This window comes from Suncus etruscus, chromosome 10 (assembly GCF_024139225.1).
Source record: "Suncus etruscus isolate mSunEtr1 chromosome 10, mSunEtr1.pri.cur, whole genome shotgun sequence".
Taxonomy (NCBI): domain Eukaryota; kingdom Metazoa; phylum Chordata; class Mammalia; order Eulipotyphla; family Soricidae; genus Suncus; species Suncus etruscus.
The window spans coordinates 111,552,672-111,558,148 of NC_064857.1; the positions used below are offsets into that span (position 1 = coordinate 111,552,672).

Consider the following 5,477-nt stretch of genomic DNA (forward strand, 5'->3'; position numbering starts at 1 on the left):
CTACCTAAAAAAAAAGAGCGTACTAAAGCTTCTGCTATTGTATTAATGACTTTATTGGTGATACAATAATTGTCACGAATATAACTGCTAATGAACTCTCCTTTTCTTTTTCCAATTTTTATTTTAGAACTCCTATTTTTTAATTTTTTAATTTTAGTTTTTGTTTATTCTCCCTGGGGGGTGCACTGTTCCTGGAGGCAATACCAGGTCGATGCGTGGAATGGACCTATTTTCCTTATTTTTATTTTTTTATTTTTTTCTTTATTCCCCCTGGGGGTGCACTGTTCCTGGAGGTACTGCAATAGCAGATTGATGTGTGAAGTGGATGGAGCAAGCTCCTATTTCAGTTCCTAGTGCCAAAAATCCATTTAGTATATTGTCGTCCGATAGATGATGTATCAGATATTAAACTGATAAGAACAGATACTACACTTGATCTTAGCCAAAAGGCCGAGAAGCAATTTTTTTATATTTTTGATAACTTTGCTTCCTGTCATCCTGAAACAAATGTATTATGATCAGTTATGTCAACTATGATACATTTTCTTTAATAAATTTATTAAAAAACAAAATAAAAATTAAATACAAAATAAAAAACTCAAGAATATTAATTTTTTTTTTTAGATTCTAAATGCCCTTTGACATGGGTGGATAAAGAAGTTACAGGGACTGATATATAGTTCAATGGGTAAGACACTTGCCTTGCACATAGCTGAGTTTGATCTGAGTTTGATTCCCAGCACCTTGGTCTCCTGAGCAAGAGTGATACCTAAGCATGGAGTTATGAGTAAGCCCTGAGCACTGCTGAGTGTCCTTCAAAACCAATTTTTAAAAAGAAGTTATATATGTATATATATGTATTTATATACATTGTGTATATGTAAATATATGTATTCAATGAAATACTACTCGTCTTTAAAAATATGAAATTGTCATTTGAGACTAAAGGATAGAACTTGAGGACATTATACGAAGTGAATCAGGAAATATAAATGTATGAAATATAAATGTCTAAAACAAACAGGCAAAAATACAGCAAGACTGACAAAAATTAAAACTAATTCCTAGACCTAGTAAAACTATAGTGGTTACCAGAGGAAAGGCGAAGTGGGAATAATGGTGAAGGTGGGTGTGAAGTCTCTCATCCACATTGGAGGTGTTGAAAATGGAGTGTAAAAAGGGAGAAAATGAAAGATGTCTATGTGGGAAACAGACATCTCAGTGGTAAAAGAGACACTTTCACTGCTTGGGAATAAACAACTCTGTGATGTCCTTTGGAGAGTAAGTGTTAGGTGAACTTCCTCAGCCTGTGGGGCATCAGGAAGTCCTAGTTCTGGACAAACAGCTATGCAGGAGAGACAGAGTCACAGCACTTTACAAATGCCTACTTCTTAGTAGAAAATAATAAATGAATAGGTGAATAAGTTCTGTACCTTGGTGCAAAGTTGGATAAGTTTTATCGATAAAACAAATGCAGGCTTATTGAACATGATTTTATTTGCAGAAATTTGCTTTCTGGGGAAAGATTCTCTTCCTATGTTTGTGTCTATATCTGCCCCATCCACGTTGAGGTGTGTGTTGTTTCCTTAGCCTGGCATGCATCATATCCAGCATTCCAGAACATGGTTTACATACCTTGTGGTGCAGTGTTTAGGCCTTGAGAGCAGGCTTCTTCTGTTGAAATCAAATATTTGTTTTTCCACAGTGATTCCTTCATGCAGGGCCAGCTTTATTCTCACCCCCACAAATAGTCAAGGGTTTTGGACTAGAGGCCAGGTGGAAGGAAGTTTTTCTTCTTTACCTTAGCCTGTGTTCAAATTTAGGAGAATTATTCCTACTAACTGGATTATTTTGCAGGTATAGGAAGGGAGAAATAATTGAACCTCAAAATACTTTTGTCTGGCTTCATTTATTTTAGCTTATTAGAAACTTGTGGTTCTTGCCTCAAATCTCAAGGATTTTGTCACCGAATTCATAAAGAAAAGTTGGCGTTTGTTTTCTTGATTATTTGTTAGGGGAAAAATATTTAGCTGAAGTGTCTCTTTTGTTCTTAGACTGTATCACTATTACTATCTCATTCACCAATTTTTAACTGGAATTTCAGTTGAGCCACATAGGTGATTAGAATTAGCGACAGGGCATGTGGAATTTTAGTAATCTTTTTAATAAAGTATTCCAAATCAAACAAAATGGATGCTCTAGAACATTTAATTTGCAAGAAATAATCTAGTTCTTTGTATTGTATTATTCTTAAAATATTGAAATGTAAGAGCCAGAGCGGTGATGCAAGTGGTAGGGCATGTACCTTGCATGTGCTAACCTAGGATGAACCACAGTTCGATCCCCCAGCGTCCCATATGATCACCCAAGCCAGGAGCAAATTCTGAGCACGTAGCCAGGAGTAACCCCTGAGCGCCACCAGGTGTGGCTCAAAAGCCAAAATAATATATATTAAAATGTAATATATATATAATTTTAGTTTTTAAGTTTATAACGCAATGATTCAAACTTTGTATATTTTGTAAAATGGCCATAAGCTTGTTTGTGCTTTAGCAACTTTCAAGTTTGTAATGCCATGTTTATTTTACATGCCCCATTGATTACATCTCTTTGACTTACTTTGTAATTGGTGGCTGATCTCTGCTTGGCTAGAGCCTGAAACGTGGAGTGGAAAGGCAATGCTAGTAAAAAAGAATAGGAAGAATTTGTGGAGCTAGCATCTGGCTGTATTTTCAAATTCTAGATGACTCTAAAAGCAACCAGTGCTAATAACCAGTGCCCTAGGACAAAGGCATGATGTTAATGTCCTAAGGGGAAAAGTAAAAAAATTCTTCCTCTTAAACATTAGGAAATAACAAATAAACAAGAACACTCATTTCTTCTTGTTGCAACCTGTTTCATACAGGATTCAAAAACTAAAACTTTGGCTAAATGTTTAGGTTGAAAATTTACTGACTTATAGTATAAGGAAAATTTTGAGACTATATAGCCATTCTCAAAAAATTCAAAATTAAAGCAAAAGTATAGAGAGCACTATTATTTTATTTGGTTTGATTCTGGAAAGTTTTTTGGTTTTGTTTGTTTTGGTGCCATACCTGGACGTACTCAGGAGTTACTCCTGGCTCTTCACTCAGAAGTCAGTCCTGGTAGGCTTGGGGGACTGTATGGGATGTTAGGGATATAACTTGTGTATGTTCTGGGTCAGCAGCATGCAAGTCAAATGCCCTACCTTTGTGTTATCACTCCAGCCCATGATTCTGGGAATTTTAAAAGTTTGAGTCATTTTGAGAGATAAAAATTGTTTTTCAAGCACTCAATAAATAGGAATTGAGTGTTCACTCTACCAGCTTCATCATCTATTACCTTGAACCCTGGATGAGACATATATGACATTGCTTTAATTTAAACATTTAATTGCCTTGAGAATTATTTTACATTACCCATTGTTGCATTAAATAATTAACGATGGGGCTGGATGGCGGTGGATTTCTCTCCATGCCATTTCAGTCCACGTGGCTCTGCAACCTCCATGCAGTCGGCGAGTCCCAGGCCCAGGTGAAATCACTCACTCACAGTCAGGCGTCAGGAAGCAACAACTTTATTCAAGCCCTAGCCACCACGTGTGTGTGGCCTATTCATAACCTTTCAAGCACAGCAATATTTTGCTAGCCCTGTATCTTATTTCCTGTTAGCCATCTTCCCTTTGGGCTCCATGCTGGTCAAAGACCAGAACACAGAAACCCAGAAGCCAGAGCGCACAGCAGCGCAGAAAGGGCAAGGAGCCAAAAAGGCAAAAAGCCAAAAGGGCTGAATTCCCTTGGTCCAAGCCTTATCTAACATTTCCCAGACCCCTCCCAGGAATGGGAGGGTTTTGCAGGTAAGGTTACACCTACTATCCGGTTCCCAAGACCCCTCCCAGAAATGGGTGGGAATCAGGGTTTAAAATAGGTACACCCACACCCATGACTTTTATACATTACATTATTTTATATTAGTTATTAATTTTATATTACCCATGTTTTATACTGCCCATTCTGGGTATGTTTGGAATGCAGGAAGAAACTGGGACCAGAAGAGAAGAAGGACATCTGTTTCTTTTGTGCCCAAGCACATGGCAGGAATCACCCTCCACCCTTCATGGGCAGAGACAACCTACCTTGTGATGAGCCCTGAAAAGATTATGTTCACTGGGGCCTTTCTTGGCTGCAGGAAACTAGGCAGGGAGCAAAGCAGTGGCCTTTTATACTGTCCCTTTTGTGCCCAAGAACATGAAAGGAATCAGCCTCTACCTTTCATGGTTGGAGCCAGTCTAACTTGTGATGAGCCCTGAAGATATGTTCACTGGTGCCTTTCTTGGCTGTCTCATGAAGGAAAACAGAAAATCCCAATTTTCTTCTTTAAGGTGAGTTTTCTTGATGAATTTTTGCTTAGTTAATCTATCCAGCATTGAGAGAGGTGTGTTCAAGTTTCATACATATTATTCTGTTGTCAATACCTTTCTTCAGGCTAATTTTGGCAGTTGGAAATACTTTGTTTTCCACCCTTAGGTGCATATGTGAGTTCTTGATGTATTTATTTATTGATCCTTAAAAATGACCATCCCCATTTCTAGTAGTCATCAATATTTTAAAACAATGTTGTCTGATATTAAGTACAATCACCAGGTCTTTCTAAGAGAAGTTTTGCTTGTCAGACTGTTTGCTAACCTTTGATTTTGAGCCTGTGTTCACCCTGACTGTTTAGATGTGCATCTTGTAAAGATGAGTAGAGCTGCATGGTTTCAAGGTTTAAACCATGGTGAGCTTAATTATGGATATGGATGTTGGCCTGCAGAAATGGTAATGATTGGATATGGAGAATGCCAGGACACACGTAGAAAGGATTCACATTATTCTTTTAAAAGAAGTCTTAAGTTGTTATTTGTTTTCTTTTCTTGCATGATAGCTTTCCTCCCTTTGCACTGTTTTAAAATATAGTGAAGTAATTCATATCATGTCCTGAAAGAAAAAGCAGGATATGCGTTTAGATAGTATTTTAGTATAAAGTTAGCTATATTTTATTTTATTGTACTCATTCAGTCATTCTTTCAGAATCAGGAAAGGTCATTAGCTTTCATAATAGAACATAGAAATCTTTTGTTTCCTATGATTCAGTGGGAAATATGGAACATTCATGCATCACTGATAGTACTGTTTCCTTCCATTTTTCAAGGAAAGAAAATGTACGACAATTGCTAGATGAAAGGGTAAATAGTGTAGTATAAAATTTCTTGAAAATGTGAGTGGTATGAATTCAGATGTGTGTTTTCATCCACTTCAAGTCTGTATGCACTCAAGCAACAAAAATGTTTTATGAGTAAACCCTAGTCAGTACTTCAAATACTATTCCACATTAAGATTACTATTGGGCAGAGGGCCAGAGTTCCATCTTCTAGCTAATGAGATTCATCAATTTGTAGGAGAATAAAAATAAGGCAA

The 5,477-nt window shown here is 37.0% G+C and overlaps 1 non-coding gene across 1 annotated transcript; it reads right to left on the reverse strand.

The window, feature by feature from the left end:
- Positions 1-271: 271 nt before the first annotated feature.
- Positions 272-462, reverse strand: LOC126021341 (U2 spliceosomal RNA). The gene has a single exon (XR_007499886.1). It is a non-coding gene; the product is annotated as a U2 spliceosomal RNA (small nuclear RNA).
- Positions 463-5,477: the final 5,015 nt, after the last annotated feature.